This window comes from Xenopus laevis, chromosome 9_10S (assembly GCF_017654675.1).
Source record: "Xenopus laevis strain J_2021 chromosome 9_10S, Xenopus_laevis_v10.1, whole genome shotgun sequence".
In the NCBI taxonomy this organism is placed as follows: domain Eukaryota; kingdom Metazoa; phylum Chordata; class Amphibia; order Anura; family Pipidae; genus Xenopus; species Xenopus laevis.
In genome coordinates this window covers 18,482,735-18,509,829 of record NC_054388.1, presented here as the reverse complement: position 1 = coordinate 18,509,829, position 27,095 = coordinate 18,482,735, and positions in this window count along the sequence as shown.

Below are 27,095 nucleotides of genomic sequence, written 5' to 3'. Positions count from 1 at the left end.
TCTAGACACATCACCTAAGCCTATCACATTAAGGCGATAACGATCTTCTCAGCTATTTCTGATAGGACAAGAGATAGGACTGCTTTTATACTGGCAAGTGATACTGGACGTTCATATTGATATGTGGACATAGGTGGAAAATAATAAAGATTTAGGAAGGCTTAGCCTCCCCAAAACTAAACCAACTTCTACATATTCATATATTGTTCTCCAGTGGAAAGCCTTCTTTCTATTTGTAGTTATCAAAACAAAATGTTTGTGTTCCTGGCATAACCTAAAGGTTGTTCACCTTCAAATACTTTTTTCAGTTCAGTTGGTATAAAGACTTTTTACAGTTACTTTGTATTTTCTATTTGTGACTGTTTTTCATATGTTGAAGTGTTTAAAGCAGCTCTGGGAGGGGGGCTTGCCTACTCTGTAACTGTTCTAAATACATTTAGTTGATACCTTTGTTATCTTTAGCCCTGCTGAGCAGTATCCCTGAGCTTCCTTAAAGGGCACCTGTTGGCCAAAAATATGCTCCCAACCGGAGTGTGGGCTCTATTAGGCCACCCATACTGGGAAGGAGCTCCCGGTGCAAGCGGCCATGTTGTACATAACGCATGTGGATAATGCACTTCTAATGCCATGCGCATGCACATAATGAACTGCATTTGGTCATTTTGTGCATGCATGTGCCTCAACATGGCCTCAAAGAGCGGGAGCTCCCCCCCCCCATTGCGGTGGCCTAGCTGTGACTACCTGGTTCCCGGGGCAAATGCCCCTAACTTTTTTCTTACTCCTCCATGCAGATTTTTTCCTGGGGAGTTCACGGTAGTCATCTTCTTTTCTTCAGTAAACGGAAAGCAGATCAGAGTTTCGGCGAATTTGGAGTAATCTTCCGGTCCCGAACAACTGCACATGCGCCGAAAAGCATGAAAATTTCTGATATTAAGTAGAAAGTTAGGTACATTTGCCTCCAGTACCAGGTAGGCTGGGGGGAGGAGGGAGGGGTGATTAATCTGAAAACAACTGAACTGAAAAAAGTGATTGGAAGGTGAACAGCCCCATTAATAGAGAGTAATCTGGAAAGTTGGTACAACCATTAGACCAGTGGATCTGTAGTATTATTATTCTTTGTATTCATGCATTGTGTTTCCTGACATGCTAGTAATACAAAGGAGCAAAAAGTTATTGTGATAAGTTTGCATTGTGGTACTGCCCAGTAACAATTAACATCAAAAGTAAATAATGGAATGTCCCACCTTTCTAGTATAGGGAGCACACCAAGGCCCACCCAGGGCATTCATCCAATGGGACTTGAGGTAAGCACTTGCATCTGGTTGGCATAAAGTAAATAGACATTTACCAGTGCTTACACTGCCGCAAGTATATTATGGTATATTATTATGGCACATGTCCCTTCTGATGTCTTGTAGGTATCTGCAAAATGATTCACGAGGCATGCACTAAGGCACCCCCTTTGTGGTCCATATGATCAGATGGCCCTTGGCACCATGGTTTTAACTGCTCCCTGTTATTTTATTAGCATTATGTAGAACAGCTATTATGTATTCATCTTTAATCTCACCATAACCCTTTCTTCCCAGTTTGGGATCCATTACTAAGGTGTGATCACAGTAGCAATTAACACTGCTCCATTTGTATTTAGCAGGTCCCTAGTAAAAGTACAATCCAAAAATGACTAAACTGTGCTAAACTTTCCTTGCAGACCAGAAGCTTCTTTTTGAACTATGTATTCAACTCAATTTGGAGAGCTGTTAAATGTGTCTTTAACTGTAAAACAAATATGCCGCTAAACGGGACTGTGCCTTTAACAACTCTATATATATTTTACATGGCCCTAGTAAAGCCTTTATAGAGAAACACTTTAAACTAGTTACCCCCATGTAAAAAGGGAAGCATTATCTGAGACATCCTGGGCATAACAGCAGTTTATAAACCATATACAGTAGCATGACTTAAGTCATGATCATTTGCTAATTAGCCACAATTATGGCAACTTTTTTTCATATAAGATATAGATCCTAACTCAGCATTACAAATCTTCCTGAGCTAAGAAAATACAATTTACTGTGTTTGTGCTTTTCTGTAATAATATTACCAAACAAGCATAGGACATTTTGGAATTTTTTTACGTTTTTTTATAGTCACGTTGCAAAAGCCATGTATTGGATATTAGCAAAGGCTCTCCCATAAGCCCACAGACTGCCCATTTTCAGAATAGAATGGGTATTTGCACTGAACTTCCATACCTAATATATTACACTGCTCTCCCGTCTTTCCGGTTTTTGCGAATTTGCATTGTGAATTTTTTTTCACAAATAGAACGCAAATGAGACGGGAGTTTGCACGAGCGCACCCAATGTGCGAGGTTGTTGTGCGCGTAAATTTCGTTGAGAGCAACTTAAATTCGTACTTTGCGAAACTGTTTTGTGAATATTTTCTCCGCCACCAAAGTTGTGGTATAATTTAGTCGCAGAGTGTATATTCGCAATTTGTGTTTTTGGCATATTTAAAAAGCTCTTATAGACAGTCGCATTGTGAAAAAAAATTGCAGTTCTGTTTGCACCACACTTATTCAGCTTTATCAATGTAACCATGCGCAGGGCACATATATTCACTTTGCGAACCAATCTGCCTTGCGCAAAGTTTATAAATGACCCCCACTAAGTTCCTTTCTGAGATCACTCTAGGGGGAGTTTCAGACTCAAGCAGCTTCAGGTTGGTAGTACAGGTATGGGATCCGTTATCCAGAAACCCGTTTTCCAGAAAGCTCCAAATTACTACAAGGCCATCTCATATAGACTCAATTTTATCCAAATAATTCAAGTTTTTAAAAATGATTTCCTTTTTCTCTGTAATAATGAATCAATACCTTGTACTTGATCCAAACTAAAATATTATTAATCCTTATTGGAAGCAAAACCAACCAATTCGATTTATTTAATGTTTAAACAATTTCCTAGTAGACTTAAGGTATGAAGATCCAAATTATGGAAATATCCGTCATCTGGAAAACCCCAGGTCCCAAGCATTCTGGATAACAGGTCCCATACCTGCAGTATGAATGTTTACTTCTGGGAAGGTGGGATTCTGTTGTAAATATTACCTGTGGGAGTATAAGAACAGTAGTATTTAAGATAATATATGGTCCACCACTGTGTCCAACCCACCAGTAAATCCTTTGCATCATGTTGGCCCTGTTCAATGTCATGGTTTGGGTTAGAAAAATGGCAGGAGGTCCTGGCTGAGACAGCATCTGAGCTTGGGAAAGATGTAAATAAACATGTTTATTTTTATATTTGTTTGCTATTGATTCATACACATGGTCGTTTTGGATAATGAATTATTACCATTAATTTCAATGTCTCAGTTACAGTATACTGTATATAGTTACATAGTTACATAGTTAAAATGGGTTGAAAAAAGACAAAGTCCATCAAGTTCAACCCCTCCAAATGAAAACCCAGCACCCATACACACACCCCTCCCTACTTTTAATTAAAATTCTATATACCCATACTTATACTAACTATAGAGCTTAGTATCACAATAGCCTTTGATATTATGTCTGTCCAAAAAATCATCCAAGCCATTCTTAATGGCATTAACTGAATCAGCCATCACAACATCACCCGGCAGTGCATTCCACAACCTCACTGTCCTGACTGTGAAGAACCCTCTACGTTACTTCAAATGAAAGTTCTTTTCTTCTAGTCTAAAGGGGTGGCCTCTGGTACGGTGATCCTCTTTATGGGTAAAAAGGTCCCCTGCCATTTGTCTATAATGTCCTCTAATGTACTTGTAAAGTGTAATCATGTCCCCTCGCAAGTGCCTTTTTTCCAGAGAAAACAACCCCAACCTTGACAGTCTACCCTCATAATTTAAGTCTTCCATCCCTCTAACCAATTTAGTTGCACTTAGTCTCTGCACTCTCTCCAGCTCATTTATATCCCTCTTAAGGACTGGAGTCCAAAACTGAACTGCATACTCCAGATGAGGCCTTACCAGGGACCTATAAAGAGGCATAATTATGTTTTCATCCCTTGAGTTAATGCCCTTTTTTATCATCTATAATAGTCTGCCCAGTGCTGCCATGACTGTTGTAGGGAACCCTGCAAGTTATAGGCCAGGGCGCAGAAAGCGATTGCGAGGTCTGCTTCCTCTATAGTTACACCACTAGAGATGGAGCCCTGGTAATGACCAGGGCTCCATGTCTACTTGCGTAACTATAGAGGAAGACCCGGACTGTGGGGTCTGCTTCCTCTATAGCTAATAAAAAAACCCTCCTCCCCAGCCACTCTCTCTTACCGGCGAGTTAGGGGGAAGCAAGAAGTGGCAGGAGTGGGTGGATTCGGGTGGGTGGAGTTGGGCGGGATGTGGACGGGGCAGAGGCAGGATGTGGGCAGAGGCAGGACGTGAAGTGGGTGGGGATTGGCGTGTGCTGGGCCCCTCTGAAGATTTTTTTTCAGGGGGGCCCAGTGCTCTCTAGTTACACCACTGTCCATGTCCCTTTTGGTCCCACCCATTTAATCCAATATCTGGGCCTGAGTTGTACTTACAATTTGGCTGCTATATTAATCGTAGGGTGGAGGACAATCAATTAGTTGCTTCTGTCATGCACAAGGAGACATTTTGATTGGGGCTTACTCAAATAGATGACCTGCTTGCAGGTTGTATGTGTCTGTGTGTGTGTTCTTCTTTAAAAAAATATCCTTGTTTGACTAGGACACAAATTAACTAATCAGTGGTCCCTTAGGCTGGGGTAGAAAAAGCTTGAATAAAATACAGATACATGAAATACAAAATGTAAATTAAATAATGGGGAATTATTTCAATTAGTTCAAAATCCAACTTCTGCTTTAAACATTATTTCCTCAAATGTTTGTAAGAATGGAAGTTGGGTCACAAGGGTTTACAGCTAATTAGTCAATTAGTTCAACCTATTAGCAACCTTAAAAGAATTCCTGCTGTGGCCCAGACACATCTGTAGGCCATCACAATCCCATTTACCCCATTAACAGTTTGCACATGTGCTAAGAAAACATTGAATGTTTTTTGTAATTACACTTCAGAGAAAATGTCTTAACTTTTAATTAGGCACAAAAGTAATCTAAATCTCTGCAACGCAAGAAGGAGAGGAAGAAAAAAAAGAAGATTGATGTAGTCAAATAACACATAGTGAATATTTCCTGTGGAAAAATCTCTGTTCCTATTAACAAGAGCAACTTGTAACTTTGGGGCTTTTTTTTTCCCAATCGCTATGTAACTTTTACAGATGCCTAAATCCTTTTGCGAAAGCCTCCTGCAGTAGGAACCACAAGATAATCCATCTTGGGTTAATGCTTCTAATATGGTGCTGGTCCTGAAGAGCTGACAATCTATTTCTGGGTTTTGAGTTTGTCAGTGGACCCATGTTCATTACATTGAAATAGCTCTATAAATATGATAGAAGAAGGCAGAAGATAAAAAGATGTTACTCACACACATTTCCTATCCTTTACAATACGTCCCAGGACCTGTAGTCGTTAATCTATTGCAAATTATACAAACTTTCATACAGCCAATAGTTTTCCTCTGAACAGAGGATGGCATTTCATTAGTTCACTGTTACTGCCAAATATTTGCCATGGTACGTTTTTTTAAAGGAGAACTAAACCCTAAAAATTAATATGGCTAAAAATACCATATTTTATAGCATTTTATCAGCACAAAAGAAGATGGGGAGCTACTGGGGTATCTTTGGAGACACAGATCTTTACTGCTAAAGGGCTGTGGTTGCCTTCGGCTGGTACGGAATCCCAAAACATAATGTACAAAATTTCTAGCCTACTTCTTTAGTTAAGATTTAGTCCTCCTTTAACGGAAGTGAATTTCCTGTATTACCCACGGTAATGCCACCCTACCTACTCATTCATTCTGTTGACTTATTAAACAATTTAAAATTCTTTGAAGTCAAGCAATTGATTGCTTGGAAAAATGAACAGTGATGGAGATCCCAGCAGAGGGATCAGTTACTGCTTCCGTAACAAAGTATCTGGAGAGTCTGTGGGTTAATTAATGGATGCAATAAATGATACACTTAATTGAGATCACATTGCCCTCTAAATGTGTAATAATACCTAAATTATTATTTTTGCTTAAATAAACTAGTGCAAAGAGCTAAGAATAGCAATGGACACCTTTTATTAGCATCCATAGGTTTTCCAACATTGAGTGACACAGTGATACGATAAAGTAGATTTTAGTATTAGGGGCTTATTTATAGGAGAACAAAACCGTAAAAAAGAATATGGCTTAAAATGCCATATTTTGTATAGTGAACTTATTGCACCAGCCTAAAGTTTCAGCTTGTCAATAGCAGCAATGATCCAGGACTTCACACTTGTCACAGGGGGTCACCATCTTGGAAAGTGTCTGCGACACTCACATGCTCAGTGGGCTCTGAGCAGCTGTTGCTAAACTTAGGGGTCATCCCAAACGATCAAGTAGAAAATGAGTTTGGCCTGTGATTTAAACTGATGCTACAGGGCTCATTATTACATTCTGATGCCAGTTGCACTGGTTTCTGTGCTGATGAATAGTAATTATCTGTATTAATTACTAATCAGCCTTATATTGTGATGTTTATATTCTACGTTTTACTGTATATTGTGAGTGGGTCCCTAAGCTCAGTAAGTGACAGCAGCACAGAGCATGTGCATCCAGAAGCGTAACTAGAGGGGGGGGCCCTGGCGCATGACGCGCCCCTCCGTACACCCGGAAACTGTCCAGGAATATGCGCCGCGCAGCCGCGCCCGGACTTCGCGGACTGCCGGGGGGCCCTGAGGGGGTGCGGGCCCTGGCCCGCTCATACCCCCTGCTCCCCCGGTAGTTCCGCCACTGTGTGCAGGGAATCAGCAGAAAAGAAGATGGGGAGCTACTGGGGCATCTTTGGAGACACAGATCCTCCCTGCTAAAGGGCTGTGGTTGCTTTGCGCTGGTACAGAAGCGAAAAACATAATGTACAACATTCCTAACTTACTTCTTTAGTTACAGTAAGCTTTAGTTCTCCATTAATTCATTCTTGGGATGAAGAAACCATGCAAGAGTTTAGGAACTCTCCTGTGTTTTTAGTAGCCGAATGCTCAAGCTCAATGGCTCAAACATTCTTAAATCAGCACCTTAGAGTCTGGTGGTTATTTACAAAGGATGTAATAGAGTAAAACTGCAGTAAGAAAGTTAATGGAGTAAAAGTGTTGTCAAAAAAAAGTAAAACGCCTAAAAGCCTCAAAGCAATTTTGTATGATTTTGCCTTTCTTTGTCATACTGGGTGCCACTTTTATGAACCTGCGCTACTATTCCAAATCACATAAATCTGTCAGGATAATAATATGATTTTTTATGTTCCTTAATTTTGCTTGCGGTAATTATGTCAAATAGAAAGACAGAAGTTACACTGGTGGGTCAGGCTTCCTCTGGGGTTCAGAAAAACATTGTCATAAGGTGATGCAAAAAGATCTGGAATGCCAACGTGCCTGAAGTGCTCCTCAGGGCAGAATGTCCTTACACTTCCCAGAACTGATACTTCAATAAGAAATCTCCCCCTCTAATGTTTAGAATTAACATTTACTTACTTGACCAGACAGATTCTGCAAAGATAATTTACAGTTCACTGACCTTTTCCTAATCTTCATACATTTGATTATAATCCTGCACCAGAGCTTGCTCAGTGTCTCAAATCTATTTGGTAACATAGCAAGTTAAGTTAAAAAAAGACATACGTCCATAAAGTTCAACCTTTTAAGTCTATATATAGACTGCCTAACTGCTAGTTGATCCAAAGGAAGGCAAAAAAACCCTACTGAAGCCTCTCCAATTTGCTTAATTCCTTCCTGACTCCAAGATGGCTTAGTCCCTGGATTACTTGTACTATGAGCTATCTTCCATAACCCTGTATTCCCTCACTTGCTAAACACCATCCAACCCCTTCTTAAAGCTATCTAATGTATCAGCCTGTACAACTGATTCAGGGAGAGAATTCCACATCTTCACAGCTCTCACTGTAAAAAAACTCCTTCCAAATATTTCGCCGGAACCTCTTTTCTTCTAATCGGAATGGGTGCCCAAGTGTCACCTGCAAGGACCTACTAGTAAATAGAGCAGTAGGCAGATTGTTGGCAGAACCATCTCTTGGGAATAAAATGTAATCTAGATCAGAGAAGCCAAACACTAGGAAAACTAAAGATTAACTAAAGAAGTAGCTAAAAATCTTGTACATTATGTTTTGGGCTTCTGTACCAGCCCAAGGCAACCTCAGCCCTTTAGCAGTAAAGATCTGTGCCTACAAAGATGCCCCAGTAGCTCCCCATCTTCTTTTCTGCTGATTCACTGGACATGCTCTGTGCTGCTGTCACTTACTGAGCTTAGGGACCAACTCACAATATACTGAATATATATAATATAAATGTCACAAAATAAGACCGATTAGTACATCATTTAAATTATTGGTATGTGGCATCTTAAAAACCAGCACAATTGGCATCAGAATGTAATAATCAGCCGTGTAGCGTTAGCTTATATTACAGACCTACCTTATTTTCTGCTGGATAATTAGTGACGAGCCCTAAGCTTACCTTCTCAACAGCTGCTCAGAGCCCACTGAGCATGTGAGTGTCGCAGACACTTTCCAAGATGGTGACCCCCTGTGACAAGTTTGAGGTCCTGCATCATTGCTGCTATTGACAAGCTGAAACTTTAGGCTGGTGCAAAAAGTTATGCTCACAATATATGGTATTTTTTTAGCCGTATAAATTTTTAGGGTTTAGTTCTCCTTTAATTGGTACCTTATGAGATAGACTTTCATAATGATAAAGACATTGATATTTTTAAACAAAACAGTGCCGTATTAAAACAAGCAATGTAATAAATCACATATTTAAAATACATTTTTTTTTCAGTATATATTTAAAAATACACTCACAATGTATTCAAATATATAAGCCTCAATATGTTTCACACTCAAACTGTGCTTCCTCAGGAAGTTATTATAATTAAAAACAATCTGCTAGGCAATAAACATGTCTTACCATTTAGGAATCTTTTTAAGATGAAATTCCAAATGTATTTATCTTTTTCTGTATAAATGATTGGCCCTCTTGGGGGCCCCACTTATCCAGGGCATTTGTGCTTTCTTAAAACCATTCATAAAATACTATTGATTCAAACTGTGCAAATATTTTAAATCAATGTGATAACCTACCATCAAACTGCTAAATATTCTATGTGAATCGATTTCCTTGCCACAAATTGCCAGGATTTTGCTCCAGATTAGGATATTTTTGATTAGCTGAGTTTTTAAAATCACTGATTCGGCTTGTTGGACCGATTAATCATTTAAACACTTTTTACTTAAAATGTTATGTAAAGATGATGATGATGATCATTATTAATAAACATTCACGAGCATTTGCTTAAAATCGTAATAGCATTTCTCCTTTGAGTGTTATAACAATAAAATGCAATGGAGGAAATGTGATAGTTACCCAGCGCTTAGAGAATGTCAAAAATAGAACTGTGAGCGCAGATCTATTACCACCCCATTCTTTTTAGACACCAGAAATGATGAAGGGTTAGGTCGTGGACCACCACAGTCAAGCCAAGCCCACAGACTGCACACAAAGCACAGCATTTTCAGCCAAAAGAGAAAAAAAATACGAAAAGGAAGCCTGTGACTCTAAATGAACAGAAGTGTGCAGACTGCAGAGAGGTTTGTTTGTAAAACCCAGTGTTTTCTTTTCATGGCTTTTGATTGGCGCTGAGGCTAACCCAAACACATTATATTAATCTAGAGTGTTTCATGTAACTAAAGGCAAGAAGTGGAACTATACGGCATGTTACTGCCACTCTGCACTAAAAATAACCACAGCTAATGAATTACAATGGTCAAGTTTTCCCTTCTAATGAACTTGTCATGCTTTAAAGCTCTGACAGACAGCTACACTCCAAAGTGGAAGGGAGGCCAAATTCAGGGGAGAAAAGAAGGGGCCGGGGGGGAGTTAAAAAAAAAAAAAAAAAAAAAAGACGCACTGGTGAAATCGAGAAACTTTCCCAAAAACAAATGTCTCAATTCCCATGGGTTGTTAAATATGGTCTGAATAGAAATGGAAAACGGGCACCTGTCCTAATGTTTATTGAGATTGGGAAACTCATAACATCGGTTTTCATGATGAAGAAAAGTCAGAGCGTTTGAACAAGCACAACAGTCTGGCACGCAGCAAAACTCCCTCTCTGTCCGAAATCCAAGATCTGGGTAATCGGATTCTTATGTCAGGTCGGAGAAGTGGAATGATTGCGTGTCCATAGCGCTGATAGCAGCCTACATATGAGATCTGGGTCAGTTTTGAAGCTGCGGACGGACACTTTGTCTAGGCAGGCTGCATGCAACCCTGTGTGGTCATGATACTGCGGTGCCAAGAATATGCCACACAAAATGCAACCTTTTAGGTTGCATGCAATCTATGTGTCACTTGAAGTATCTAGGGCTAGCTAACCATAAACACCACTCAGGAGGCGGGACAAATCAAACAGGGGCCAATGCAGACCTGTTGGGAGAGGACCCTGTCATCAGCCTGATGCAGTCCTTGGCCAATAGATATTTCAACCTGCTATATCTCTGACCAACCCTGAATAAAGGCAAGCCATTGGTTAGAGGCTTATAAACTGCTGATTCTCTCTGGATTTGCCAAGATGAAAGCCAATGTCAGCCCATGTATGGCCAACCTTGACTCTGCAGTACAGAGATGCATGTAACACTTTTTATTTAACTGCCCCGCCTAGAGGTAATGACGTGTTAAAAGCTGGTACTTCTATAAATGCAGGTATGTATTGCTTTACATTAAATCCCAAAATAATCTATTAAATAGTGAACATAACTAAAACATGGGGCAGATCTAGCCAACATTGGGAAAAAATACTTACTTTTTGCATTTTATTACCTGTGAATGATAATTGGAGTTTTTCCCAAATTTATTGGTGCCCCTAGCCTTTTAATTTCCCACTCTGTACTGTCTTAAATTTCCCACTCTGTCTCTCAATCATCCATCAGCCCATACAGTGCCATTGCCTCATTCATTGCTGCTTTCTTGGCTTATGCAGGTCCACCTTATCACTGTTCAGCCAACTCTTTCTGGGACATGCTACTCTCAACATGCCTAAGTCGATTTATTTATCAAATAGTCAACCCCTATCTCCCATGACCTGTCCTCCCCAGACCCAACCTGCTGCACATTAATTATTTATGTTTATGTGCCAGATCCACCATCACTGGTGTCACCAGGGTACACCCACTAGAAATGTGATGCCCCAGCCCAAATCTAACCAAATGTACCTCATTGGTAAACCTGCAAATGTTGGACTAGCTTGCACAACACCACAACTTAGCCTTCTAACTTTTATGACCGTAGGTGGCCCCTTGTACAGCACCTCCATTTATTTTTCTGTATCCTCCTGCCATTATAATTAGAGATGTCGCGAACTGTTCGCCGGCGAACTTGTTCGCGCGAACATCGGGTGTTCGCGCTCGCCGGAAGTTCGCGAACGTCGCGCGACGTTCGCCATTTTGGGTTCGCCATTGTTGGCGCTTTTTTTGCCCTCTCACCCCAGACCAGCAGTACATGGCAGCCAATCAGGAAGCTCTCCCCTGGACCACTCCCTTCCCTATAAAAACCGAAGCCCTGCAGCGTTTTTTCACTCTGCCTGTGTGTGCTGAAGAGATAGTGTAGGGAGAGAGCTGCTGCCTGTTTAGTGATTTCAGGGACAGTTGAAAGTTTGCTGGCTAGTAATCGTTTTGATACTGCTCTGTTATTGGAGGGACAGAAGTCTGCAGGGGTTTGAGGGACATTTAAGCTTAGGTAGCTTTGCTGGCTAGTAATCTACCTTCTACTGCAGTGCTCTGTATGTAGCTGCAGTGGGCAGCTGTCCTGCTTCTGATCTCATCTGCTGACTGCTGCAATAACAGTAGTCCTTGTAAGGACTGCTTTTATTTATTTTTTTGTTTTTTACTACTACTACTACTACTACTATAAGAGCCCAGTGCTATTAGTCTAGCAGTGTTGGGGAGTGGGACTGGTGTGCTAATCTGCTGCTCCTAGTAGTTCAGCAGCACCAACTTTAATTTTTTTTTTTTTAAAATTCATTTTTTTTTATTTTACTTTTTTTATTTTACTACCGCTGTAGTAGTGTATAAGTTTTATCTTTTAGGCATTATTTGCCCTGTAGGCATTATTTGCACACTGTTTTCTTCAACCCGCCATCTAGCTGTGTGACCTTGTTCACATTTTTGTCTAATATCCATAATATTACCGTCTCCAGAAAAAACACCGGAGTGACTTTTTTCAAGCAGCCATAATATATTTTTACGTAATCCGTATCCACCGCTGTAGTAGTGTATACGTTGACCTTGTAGGCATTATTTGCACACTGTTTTCTTCAACCCGCCATCTAGCTGTGTGACCTTGTTCCCCATTCTGTCTAAATATCCATAATATTACCGTCTCCAGAAAAAACACCGGAGTGACTTTTTTCAAGCAGCCATAATATTTTACGTAATCCGTATCCACCGCTGTAGTAGTGTATACGTGACCTTGTAGGCATTATTTGCACACTGTTTTCTTCAACCCGCCATCTAGCTGTGTGACCTTGTTCACATTCTGTCTAAATATCCATAATATTACCGTCTCCAGAAAAAACACCGGAGTGACTTTTTTTCAAGCAGCCATAATATATTTTACGTAATCCGTATCCACCGCTGTAGTAGTGTATACGTTGACCTTGTAGCATTATTTTGCACACTGTTTTCTTCAACCCGCCATCTAGCTGTGTGACCTTGTTCACATTCTGTCTAAAATCCATAATATTACCGTCTCCAGAAAAAACACCGGAGTGACTTTTTTCAAGCAGCCATAATATATTTTACGTAATCCGTATCCACCGCTGTAGTAGTGTATACGTTGACCTTGTAGGCATTATTTGCACACTGTTTTCTTCAACCCGCCATCTAGCTGTGTGACCTTGTTCACATTCTGTCTAAATATCCATAATATTACCGTCTCCAGAAAAAACACCGGAGTGACTTTTTTCAAGCAGCCATAATATATTTTACGTAATCCGTATCCACCGCTGTAGTAGTGTATACGTTGACCTTGTAGGCATTATTTGCACACTGTTTTCTTCAACCCGCCATCTAGCTGTGTGACATTGTTCACATTCTGTCTAAATATCCATAATATTACCGTCTCTAGAAAAACCACTTGAGTTACTTTTTTTCAAGCAGCATTCATATATTTTACGTAATCCGTATCCACCGCTGTAGTAGTGTATACGTTGACCTTGTAGGCATTATTTGCACACTGTTTTCTTCAACCCGCCATCTAGCTGTGTGACCTTGTTCACATTCTGTCTAAATATCCATAATATTATTGTCTCTAGAAAAAACCACTTGAGTTACTTTTTTTCAAGCAGCATTCATATATTTTACGTAATCCGTATCCACCGCTGTAGTAGTGTATACGTTGACCTTGTAGGCATTATTTGCACACTGTTTTCTTCAACCCGCCATCTAGCTGTGTGACCTTGTTCACATTCTGTCTAAATATCCATAATATTATCGTCTCTAGAAAAACCACTTGAGTTACTTTTTTTCAAGCAGCATTCATATATTTTACGTAATCCGTATCCACCGCTGTAGTAGTGTATACGTTGACCTTGTAGGCATTATTTGCACACTTTTTCTTCAACCCGCCATCTAGCTGTGTGACATTGTTCACATTCTGTCTAAATATCCATAATATTACCGTCTCTAGAAAAACCACTTGAGTTACTTTTTTTCAAGCAGCATTCATATTATTTTTACGTAATCCGTATCCACCGCTGTAGTAGTGTATACGTTGACCTTGTAGGCATTATTTGCACACTGTTTTCTTCAACCCGCCATCTAGCTGTGTGACCTTGTTCACATTCTGTCTAAATATCCATAATATTATCGTCTCTAGAAAAACCACTTGAGTTACTTTTTTTCAAGCAGCATTCATATATTTTACGTAATCCGTATCCACCGCTGTAGTAGTGTATACGTTGACCTTTGTAGGCATTATTTGCACACTGTTTTCTTCAACCCGCCATCTAGCTGTGTGACCTTGTTCACATTCTGTCTAAATATCCATAATATTATCGTCTCTAGAAAAACCACTTGAGTTACTTTTTTTCAAGCAGCATTCATATATTTTACGTAATCCGTATCCACCGCTGTAGTAGTGTATACGTTGACCTTGTAGGCATTATTTGCACACTGTTTTCTTTAACCCGCCATCTAGCTGTGTGACCTTGTTCACATTCTGTCTAAATATCCATAATATATCGTCTCTAGAAAAAACACTTGAGTTACTTTTTTTCAAGCAGCATTCATATATTTTACGTAATCCGTATCCACCGCTGTAGTATGTTATACGTTGACCTTGTAGGCATTATTTGCACACTGTTTTCTTCAACCCGCCATCTAGCTGTGTGACCTTGTTCACATTCTGTCTAAATATCCATAATATTACCGTCTCCAGAAAAAAACACCGGAGTGACTTTTTTCAAGCAGCCATAATATATTTACGTAATCCGTATCCACCGCTGTAGTAGTGTATACGTTGACCTTGTAGCATTATTTGCACACTGTTTTCTTCAACCCGCCATCTAGCTTGTGTTTTTATCGTTTCCAGAAAAAACCAACTGAGTTTTTTGTTGTTTGTTGTTTTTTTTTTAAAAATAATGCCAGGCAAAGGCAGGCCGCCACGCAGAGGCCGTGCTAGGGGCCGTGCTGCTATGCAATCCTGTGGCCCTAGCAAATGCCCAGTTTTAAAAAGCCAATGACCCTGAACTCCCAAAATGCTGAAGAGGTAGTTGACTGGCTTACACAGCACACCCCATCCTCTACCGTTTCTAACTTTACCACAACATCCTCCTCATCCTCCACTGCTATGGCCACCCCACGTAACACTTCCTCCACCACCGGTGCCCCTTCTTCACTGGGGTCAGAGGAGTTATTTTCCCATGAGTTTCTTGAACTGAGTAATGCGCAACCATTATTGCCAGAAGAAGATGAAGGAGATGAGGACCTTACACCAGATTTAATTCTGGCAGAGAACACGATAGAGAGGGACATAATGAGTGATGAGGAGGAGGTCCCCGCTGCTGCTTCCTTCTGTGATGTGTCAGAAGAAATTGATGCATCTGAGGAGAATGATGATGAGGAGATTGATGTTTTGTGGGTGCCTAGTAGAAGAGAGCAAGAGGAGGGTAGTTCAGATGGAGAGACGGAGAGTCAGAGAGGCAGTAGGAGAATAAGACTTAGAAGAAGCAGGGAGGACAGCCCGCAGGATCAGTAGGGCAAACAACATGTATCGGCACCTGTGTTCAGCCGGCCAACGCACCGCCATTGCCGCCAATACCGCCAACTCCGCCAACTTCTACTGTTACCGCCAGATCGCACACTTCCAAAAAGTCAGCAGTGTGGGATTTTTTTAATGTGTGTGCCTCTGACAAAAGCATTGTAATTTGCAATGAGTGCAGTCAGAAACTGAGCCTTGGTAAGCCCAACAGCCACATAGGTACAACTTCTATGCGAAGGCACATGAGCGCAAGCACAAAGCACTTTGGAGCAACACCTCAAAGGCAACAGGCAAACTAAAAGCCACACTCCTTCTGTCCAGCATCTTACTGCTCTACCTCTGCTCTCCTTGACCCGTCTGAACCACCCTCCACTCCGCCTTCCACCTTGACCACCTGTTCCCATTCCCAGTCATCTGCCACCAGCCAAGTTTCTGTGAAGGCCATGTTTGAGCGTAAGAAGCCAATGTCTGACTGTCACCCCCTTGCCCGGCGTCTGACAGCTGGCTTGTCTGCACTCTTAGCCCGCCAGCTTTTACCATACCAGCTGGTGGACTCTGAGGCCTTCCGCAAATTTGTAGCAATTGGGACACCGCAGTGGAAGGTACCCAGCCGCAATTTTTTTCTAAAAAGGGAATACCACACCTGTACCAACATGTGCAGAGCCAAGTTACCGCATCTCTGTCACTTAGTGTTGGGCCAAAGGTCCATATGACTACTGACGCATGGTCCTCCAAGCATGGTCAGGGCAGGTATGTCACCTACACTGCCCACTGGGTGAACTTGGTAATGGCTGGGAAGCAGGGAATGGTAGCTCAACAACAACAGTGGAGTTGGTGTCACCACCACGGATTGCACGCGGTTCTGCCACCACCTCTACTCCTCCATCGCTCTCTACCTCGTCTTCTTCTTCTTCTTACTCTGCTGCTGGGTCCTCCTTCTCCTCCTCCACACCTGTGCACCCCCAGCTCCCCCTAGGCTATTCGACGTGCCAGGTACGCCGTTGTCATGCTGTCTTGGGATGACGTGCCTGGAAAGCAAAAAACCATACCGGATCTGTACTCCTGTCATCTCTGCAGTCACAGGCCGATCGGTGGCTGACCCCACACCAACTGCAGATCGGAAAAGTGGTGTGTGACAATGGAAGCAATCTGTTGGCAGCGTTGAGACTAGGCAATTTAACACATGTGCCCTGCATGGCACATGTGTTAAATTTAATAGTCCAACGTTTTGTCTCCAAGTACCCAGGATTCCAGGACGTTCTCACCCAGTCCAGAAAGGTGTCGGCCCATTTCAGACGTTCCTACACAGCCATGGCACGCCTTGCTGACATTCAGCAGCGCTACAACATGCCAGTCAGGCGTTTGATTTCTGACAGCCAGACTCGCTGGAATTCAACGCTCCTTATGTTGGAACGTCTGCTGCAACAACAAAGGGCCGTCAACGAGTACCTTTTTGAACTGGGTGGTAGACTGGATCTGCACAGCTGGGGATTTTTTTCCCCCGTTACTGGGTGCTATGCGCGATGCCTGCAGGCTCATGCGACCTTTTGAAGAGTGACAAATATGGTCAGTCGCACCGAAGGCACCATCAGCGACCTAATACCCTTCGCTTTCTTCCTGGAGCGTGCCGTGCGACGAGTGACAGATGAGGCTGTTAGACCAGCGTGACGAGGAGCTGGAAGCGCACGATTTCTGGTCGGAATCACCAGAACGAACCCAGGCACCTGCTGCAATGCAGGGAGAGGTGCCAGAAGTGGAGTCAGAGGAGGAAGGTGGCTTTGTGGAGGAGGAGGAGGAGGACCAACAGGAGCAGGCTTCCCAGGGGCTAGTGGTGACCTTTTGGGACCCCTGGTCTTGTACGTGGCTGGGGGGAGGAGACCGTGGATGATGCAGTCCTTGATAATGAGGAAGCGGAGATGGATAGCTCTGCATCCAACCTTGTGAGAATGGGGTCTTTCATGCTGTCATGCCTGTTGAAGGACCCCCGTATCAAGAGGCTTAAGGAGAAGGACCTGTACTGGGTCGCAACGCTACTAGACCCTCGGTACAAGCATAAAGTGTCAGAAATGTTACCAACATACCACAAGTCCGAAAAGATGCGGCATTTACAAACCAGCCTGCAAAACATGTTGTACAATGCTTTTAAGGGTGATGTCACTTCAGAACTCATCAACATTCCAGGGCAGAGGTGCCAGTAATCCTGCCACGAGCACACCTGCAAGGACAAAGCCCTTTGCCAGTCTGTAACGTCAGACATGCAAATGTTTTTCTGTCCAAGGCAGCGCCACAACCCTTCTGGATCCACCCTCAAAGAACGCCTCGACCGGCAGGTAGCGGACTACCTGGCATTAACTGCAGATATCGACACTCTGAGGAGCGATGAACCCCTGGACTACTGGGTGCGCAGGCTTGATCTGTGGCCAGAGCTGTCACAATTTGCCATCAACCTCTTGTCTTGCCCAGCCTCAAGTGTGCTCTCAGAAAGACCTTCAGTGCAGCAGGAGGGATTGTAACTGAGAAGAGAACTCGCCTAGGTCACAAAAGTGTCGATACCTGACCTTTATTAAAATGAATGAGGGGTGGATCTCGGAGGGTTACTGCACGCCGAAGACTTGTTCTGACTTCTATGCAGCTGTCCTTCTCTTCAAGCCTCATGACTCCACACACAGCTGTCCTTTAGCGTCCTCCTCCTCCCTCCCCACCGTTACAAACTAGGTGCAAACCCTACTGGTTTAATTTTTTCTGGCCTCTGTGCTTCAGTGGCTGCAACCAAAAAAACTGGGCAAACAATGTCTACAAGGTCAACGTATGGCAAAAATGACTATTTTCAGCATTTATATGGCATATTTTTCTGGCAACTGTGCTTCATGGCTGCGTCCAAAAAAATGCATATTTTCTGCATTTATATGGCATAATTTTTCTGGCAACTGTGCTTCAGTGGCTGCGACCAAAAAAATGCATATTTTCTGCATTTATATGGCATAATTTTTCTGGCCTCTGTGCTTCAGTGGCTGCAACCAAAAAAATTTATATTTTCAGCATTTATATGGCATAATTTTTCTGCCTCTGTGCTTCAGTGGCTGCAACCAAAAAAATTTATATTTTCAGCATTTATATGGCATAATTTTTCTGGCAACTGTGCTTCAGTGGCTGCGACCAAAAAATTACTATTTTCAGCATTTATATGGCATATTTTTTCTGGCCTCTGTGCTTCAGTGGCTGCGGCCAAAAAAAACTGGGCAAACAATGCCTACAAGGTCAACGACGTTGACCTTGTAGGCATTGTTTGCCCAGTTTTTTTGGCCGCAGCCACTGAAGCACAGAGGCCAGAAAAAATATGCCATATAAATGCTGAAAATAGTAATTTTTTGCCATACGTTGACTCAACGTATATGGCAAAAAATGACTATTTTCAGCATTTATATGGCATATTTTTTCTGGCAACTGTGCTTCAGTGGCTGCGACCAAAAAAAATGCATATTTTCTGCATTTATATGGCATAATTTTTCTGGCCTCTGTGCTTCAGTGGCTGCAACCAAAAAAATTTATATTTTCAGCATTTATATGGCATAATTTTTCTGGCAACTGTGCTTCAGTGGCTGCGACCAAAAAAATGCATATTTTCTGCATTTATATGGCATAATTTTTCTGGCCTCTGTGCTTCAGTGGCTGCAACCAAAAAAATTTATATTTTCAGCATTTATATGGCATAATTTTTTCTGGCAACTGTGCTTCAGTGGCTGCGTCCAAAAAAACTGGGCAAACAATGTCTACAAGGTCAACGTATGGCGAAAAATTACTATTTTCAGCATTTATATGGCATATTTTTTCTGGCAACTGTGCTTCAGTGGCTGCGTCCAAAAAAACTGGGCAAACAATGCCTACAAGGTCAACGTATGGCAGTTGTTTAAAGAGAACAGTAGATTACTAGCCAGCAAAGCTACCTAAGCTAAAATGTCCCTCAAATCCCTGCAGACTTCTGTCCCTCCAATACAGAGCAGTATCAAGCAGATTACTAGCCAGCAAGCTTACTATCATCTGTCCCTGAAATCACTAACATCTCTCCCCCTACACTATCTCTTCCAAGCACACACAGGCAGATTTTTCAGATACATTTTTGCCCTTGATCCCCCTCTGGCATGCCACTGTCCAGGTCGTTGCACCCTTTAAACAACTTTAAAATCATTTTTCTGGCCAGAAATGTCTTTTCTAGATGTTAAAGTTCGCCTTCCCATTGAAGTCTATGGGGTTCGCGAACCGTTCGCGAACCGCTCGCATTTTTGCGCAAGTTCGCGAATATGTTCGCGAACTTTTTTTCCGACGTTCGCTACATCCCTAATTATAATAGCACTTCTGCAGGATTTTACACACATGCTCATCTTTTCAGTAAAAAAAGGAATAGCTGAATTGTTTTACTGACCACTACCCACTTAAACTGACCTATCATTAAACAGAATACTGATCATTCCAGAACAGCAGGTAGGAGAAACTGCAATGCTGTAAGTGAAAGGGGTTTTTTATCAGCCCTCACATATGGTACATGGTTTCCTAGAAATCTTGGCCTTTCCAAAAAAGAGGACTTTTATCACTTTTTAATACCTTGACTATTTGCAGTGGTAAGTGTGTTATTTTTGTAAGAAACGTCTCAGAAAGTATTCCAAAGTCTTTTAGAGTTGGTGCTCTCTTTTCTGCATTATTTAATTTGTCAAGTAAGGCTATGCCCATGTTACAACTACAATAGCGATTAAATGTCTGTATATTTATGGCTCAGGGAACATATGGTATGGTTTAAATGTACAATCTTTCGTAATCTGCCTACAAAATCTATATGGGATGGAAACTTGGAGTTCAGATCATTCGGAAAATGTTTGGTGGGTAACCATGCTGTGTGTGTGTTATGGAAATATGTAATGGAAATAATGCATCCACCCAGGCTCCTCTTGGGCGACCCCCTAGAAGACAATTAGATGCATTTTACATTTGGCCTTAGTTATTACTACATCTAACCCCCATGTAGCCATTAAAGGGCAAGTCAACCCCAAGATAAAAATGTGCCTGTTAAAAAAAAACATAATCCTGAACTTTCCAATATACATTTATTAAGAATGTCGAGTGTTTTTAAAGTTGTTTGTAAAAACAATTGCTGTTGAAAGCAGCATTTGCTTAACTTCTGGTTGTTATTTTTTTAAACAATGTTGCAAAAGTCTTAGTTACCCAGCGAACACAGTAGCTGACTTGTCTTCCATTGTTTTAAAAATCGGAGCCATCAGGAAAGAGAATTAAAAAGGAACAGACAGACATTGTTTTCCATAACAATACATACAGTGCAAAATATGGACAAACAATCCTTGTTTTGTTTAAAGGGTAAGGCATTTTTTAGTAGCTGTATGTGTTGACCAAGGATATATTTATGTAAATATGTATATTTATTCTTATATACACATGTACATAAGTATTCCTGGTTATAAGGGTTCTTTAACTAAAGAGATAGTTCAATCAAAATATATATATTTATTTACAAAAACTATTGACACATATCTACAAAAATAATACACATAAAACAAGTTACACTACATAGAATGTATAACAAATAGTTACAAAGACAATTAGAAATATGTATATGCTGGATCTAAATCCACTGCCTCTCGGATACTCATCCTTCCATTAGGTCTGTCATCTATGTCCTCACTCCAGGAACTCCCAGGACTCTCTCCCTAGCCTATTGTATTAGCCTATAGACTGACCATAAGTTCATGTCAGGTTCTGATTGGTCAGTGACCAATACATTAATCTTGGGGGGTAGGGCATGGATACCTAAGGCAGTTCATTCCAGAATCAGGACAATGGAATGGGGAAAGGCAGTGTGTAGACAGGAAGGTTTGCTTTTCCAGCTGCCCCTGGTCAAAGGGGAGGGGATTTAACAACTGTTTGCTACATAGGGTGTCTTTGAAGCTTGTCTTTGTTATGTCCTGATACTATCTAATATGTAAATTACACAACATTCTTAGATACAAATCACAATGTATATATATACAATATACACATATTGCATATAATAAAGATATAACACAAGCAAGTCTCCCTGAGGTAACAGTATGCACAAAATGTCTCAATGTCTTAAATATATTGATAATGGGTTGAGTGCAGAGGACCTCTTGTATTTGTCTATATAGATAGATAGATAGATAGATAGATAGATAGATAGATAGATAGATAGATAGATAGATAGATAGATAGATAGATAGATAGATTTGTGATGAAAAGTTATGTGATTTCCCTCCCTGCCCCTAATTTACATATGCAAATTCGGATTCGGTTCGGCAAGACACAAGGATTCGGCCGAATCCAAATCCTGCTGAAAAAGGCAGAATCCCGAACCGAATCCAGGATTTGGTGCATCTCTAATATATATATATATATATATATATATATATAGACACTGTACATATACAAATAACTTAAAAAACATAGAAAATGTGTAATGAATGTATATTGCAAAATTGCTTAGAATGTAGAATGCTTAGAATGCTTGGCTATTTAACAGCAGAAATTAGAAAAATAAAGTACAGGTATAGGATACATTATCCGGAAACCCCGGTATCCAGAAAGCTCAGAAATACAGAAAGGCCATCTCCTATAGACTCTATTTTATCCAAATAATCCAATTTTTTTTTCTCTGTAATAATAAAACAGTTCCTTGTACTTGATCCAAACTAACATATAATTAATCCTTATTGAAAGCAAAACCAACCTATTGGGTTTGTGTAATGTTTGAATGCTTTTCTAGTAGACTTAAGGTATGAAAATCCAAATTAAAAATCTGTTATCTGGAAAATCCCAGGTCCCAAGCATTCTGGATAACAGGCCCCATACCTGTATCATAAAGTGGAGTATATGTTGTGTAATATACAAAAGTCATGTGTAACCTGTCAATTGTATCCCTACAATACACAACAATAACCTGTAAATTATATCCTTGTAATCAGTGACTAGTGATTCCATTGGTTGTGAAGTGTGGTCACTGTTCCTATAACTCACAGAAATGTAGGTATTATAAAAAGTTATCTCAGAGATCCACGAGTGAATGTACCCTGTGTGCCCAAGTAGTCTGCAGCTTCATTCCTTTATGGTGATGGAACTTCTAATTTCCTTTTATTTTACAATAGGGTACAACATGCCCTATATAACCCACTTGTCATGCACTTTATAGTACATCCAGTTATACATTCTATTAAAATAAAGGGCATATCCTTGCAAGGGATACACTTAATCTAAGATTCAATTTGGAATTCACTAAAATGATAAAATGATGGGTGTCTTTATTAACGCTGAAAACAAACATTGCAGATGTTACCCCTAGCTTGCAACTAATCAAGAACCAAGAAAATAAAGGCAAATATGATCTGATTGGTTGCTATTGGCATCATCACCTGTGATGTTTGTCTCCAATAATAAACATGCTCCTAAGTGTTTGGCCTAACTGAACCTGAGCTTGGACAGCTGGATGTTTCTGTTTCCCATGATGCAAATCCGAATATGCAAAGTAGGCTCAGCATTTGGCCAAATCTTTTGTGGTCTGGCGGAATCCAAAGAAATGCTGGAATTCTGGAATCAGAACATCACTGTTATATCTTAAAGGGCAAGGAAAGCTAAAGCTAAAGGCATCCCCCAGCGACTTTAATTGCGTACACGATACCCAAGGTAAAGCAGCAAAGTTTAGGAAGAGGAAATAAGATGGCAGTCTCCTACACCCAAGAAAAAGAAACAAAAACTCATTATGACCTTAACAATGCTGACATCATCATTTAATCATCTTTCCAAGCCATGAGCGACACTAAAGGTTATGTGAACCACTTCAACCAATCACCATTAGTAATAGAAGAAAATAGATCTTTACGTAATTTGGATCTTCATACCTTAAGTCTTAAATTATTTAAACAACTAATAAACCCAATAGGCTGGTTCTTTTTCCAATTATTCTGCTTAATTATATCTTAGTTGGGATCAAGTACAAGCTACTGTTTTATATTATTACAGAGAAAATCATTTTTAAAAATTTGAATTATTTGGATACAGTAGAGTCTATGGGAGATGGCCTTTCCGTAACTCTGAGCCTTCTGTATAATGGGTTTCTGGATAACGGATCCCATACCTGTATCTATTGAGCATACAGATTTGCATACAAAAATAACAAATACAAGAGGTTAAGAGTAAATTGCCGATTGCAGCCTTTTTTTGCACAGCGCATGGGGCATTGTGAATGCACCCATGTATATTGGTCACAGGTCCTCATTGCAAACAAGTTAGCCAGCCTGGATGCCTTTAATTCTTTTTAAATTTGTATTGCCGTAGAGTTTTACACATAATAACAAAATCTTCATAAATGGTCATATTTTGTCTTTACAATACACTTCTTATTGTTTTATGACGGTTTTTCAAAAGAATATTCGTTGAGGATAATTTGCCAAGATAAAACGTTTTACCTCACTACCTTACCTAAGCAGAGCCAAGGAAATAAAACTTATTGCAATATCTTGTGTCAGATTGCTCTTCGATCTTTTATTAATAGGCCCGCTGGGCACGTAACCAGTGATAAATTGGTTCATATAAAAAGTATTGTTGAAACAGATTCATCATTTGACAGACGCTTTTAGGGCTCATACAAATCGCACATGTTTTTACCGACAACACAGTGTTTTATGCCATAGTTTCTTTCGAGAGATTGCATCACTTCCAGTACTGTGAGAAATAGTGAAATGCCTGTTGATGCAAAACCTATGATATAAGCTTTGCTTGTGTATACCCATGAAATTTGTGTCACATTTTTACCCACTTGGACCCACTATGCAATCCAATCTGCAACCAAAAACACTGCTGGCATCATACAACAGAACTGACATCATATGTGGTTGGGCAAGGCAAAAAGAGAGTAGAAAGAGGGGTCTTTTTTAATGAATGACTGCAAATAAAAACTTAGGTTGCATTAATAATTGTGTCTATGTAACATCCGGGTGTTAAACCAGTGACCTGGTGTTTTCGATGCTGTTTGCATTACCCCTGCTCTCTACAAGAAGACAAGGGTTGGGTTCACTGGAATCCTTGTATTCCCTGGTAGGCATGATGAACTCAACTGATTTATCCAGGTCATGATATACAGTATTTAGTAGAATTAATTTAAAGGCAACTGGACCTTTAGAGGAACATTTAATAAAGGTAGAATTTCGAGATCATGTGAGTTTTTTTAAACTCTAATAAATTTGAATGTACTAGAAATTTGATTGGGAGGGTATGTTAGAAAAAAATCGAATATCTAAAGCCCGAAAACTCGAATCGAATTTGAATCGAATTAGACTAAACTGGAATCGAGTTTTTTCTCCAAAAAGTCACATTGACTTATACATGAACTTGGCGGAGGTGGTGAATAGTCGAATTTGAATAATTCCCAGGGTATAGGGTTGATAAATGGATAATTCACAATTCGAATTTGAGAGTTTTGACCAAAAATTTTTTTTGAATTTACTGTTTGACCCTTAATAAATCTGCCCCTTAGAGTTTTTCTTGAAAACCTTTCACCACTTATCTTGGCTTCTTCAGTTCAAATAAAGTTGTAGGGAATTCCCCAGCTGTTGCTAATCAGGATACAAGTGCTCAGTAATAACCATTAGTCTGGATATATAACTCCCTGCTCAGCACTGACACATTGGGGTATATTTATCAAAGAATGAAGTTAGTGATGACCACAGTTCGCTAGCGTGAAATACCGCCTCTCTCAATTCATTTCTATGGGATATTTTCACTTTCACCCTTTGATAAATACGCCTTTAAAAATCCCATAGAAATGAATAGAGAGAGGCAATATTTCACTCTAGCGGACTGTGGTGATCTCTAACTTCACTCTTTGATAAATATACCCCATTGACCATTACAGGTCAAACTTGCTGGCTCCTAGTTGCTTTGAACACTGCTTTGGTTGTTCCTTGATTCCTGGTTCTGTCTGACCACATCCAGCTCCTTCCTTGCCTGCTCGTTCCCAGACCATTGGCTCCTGTGGGAGTACTGGATTCTTTTGCGGTAAGCCTTGGATGCACCAGACAAAGTTGGCAAAAGAGAATGCTTAGACATGAATCCCTTCACTCCCCTGTGGTTTGGGTTTGCCATACGCGACAGTCTGGCAATCAGTCAACTGTGCTAGGCGGTTGCATTTTATGTCTAATTTTGTTTTTTTCATTCTTTCACATGGAATCTCCTGTATTAGCTTCAGCCCCTTAAATGAACTAAGCCATGAAATCAAATTGGTTTTAGAGAGCTGCAAAATGTATTTCTGAGATTAGTGATCCCCAACCAGTGGCTCATGAGCAGCAATTTTTTAATTCCTGGCAAGTTTTGGTTCCATAAAAAGCAGGTGTATCAGCAAACCGAGCCTCCTGTAGGTTTTCAGGCTACTAAATAGGCAACCTTAGCCCTTATTTGGCACCCCCAGAAACATTTTTCATGCTTTCAACTCTTTTGTATGTGGCTCATGGGTGAAAAAGATTGGGGATCCCTGCCCTAAATAATGATAGCAGGTAAGGACTAAAGACCCCACATACATCGCAAATAGGAAATGTACTTGGATACCGTATTGCCTCTAAAAACACATAAATATCCTATGGAACTTCTGACAACAATCTAACTTAGTTAACAATCCCATATCATGTTGTTTTGCTTTTCGCCTGAGTTTTATAAGCATAGTGGTGATGCTGGGATCCTCTAGCCAAATAAGAGGATGTCTCCCTAGTAACTTGTGCACTTTGCCAAGCAGGTCCGGACTGAGAATTAAAATAGGCCCTGGCATTTCAGGTACAGAGAGGCCCAATCAGCCCACATAGAGGCCCAAACAGCCCCCACCAGCCCACTAAATAGTGACTTTCTATGGGACCTTATAGCAGCCCCTCTGGCATTTTGCCAGAACCCACAGATTGCCAATCCGAGCCTGGTGCCAAGTTAGGAAAATCTAGGAATTGACTGGATCATACTGCAGGCAAGAAACACATTGATGAACTATTGTAATCCTTATCTCACACGATATGCAAACCTGCCCTGCCAATATTGTGCATGGAACAGCTGAGTCAGCATCTTTTATTGGCACATGTATGGCCATATTTCTTCTCTTGGACTCTCCTCATGGAGCATGGAAGGAATGTGACTAAAGCCTTAGATATTGAAGGCCTCAAACTGACAGTTGTCCCACCAAACTTCCAGCCATACATTGTAAGCTATTGAGTATGTAACCCTGTTCTGCTTGGTCTTATGACTTTTTGATTAAAACTGAGGAATTTAATTTTTGGTGTTGCTGCTCCACTGCAGTCATCTGCATTATCCTTGTACACAAGATGACTGGTATGTAAACATTGCAGTTTGCAGTAAGAGAGTTGAGAGCCAGCAATGACAAGCAGGTATACCATGCATCATTGATGACTTCAAAGAATGAAAACACTGATGAAGTATCAGCAGCTGCTGGGCTAAAAGTGCTGCACATGTTCAAAGAAAGCAGCAACTGGAATATAGGAAGGCACATTTGTGGGGAGCAGTGCCTGTATGACGTGTTCCCACTGCACGCAAGCAAAGTAAATGTGCATCAGGTGCAGACATCACTTTTTACATCAAATGCCAAAAAAGGCACCAGATATATTGAAAATT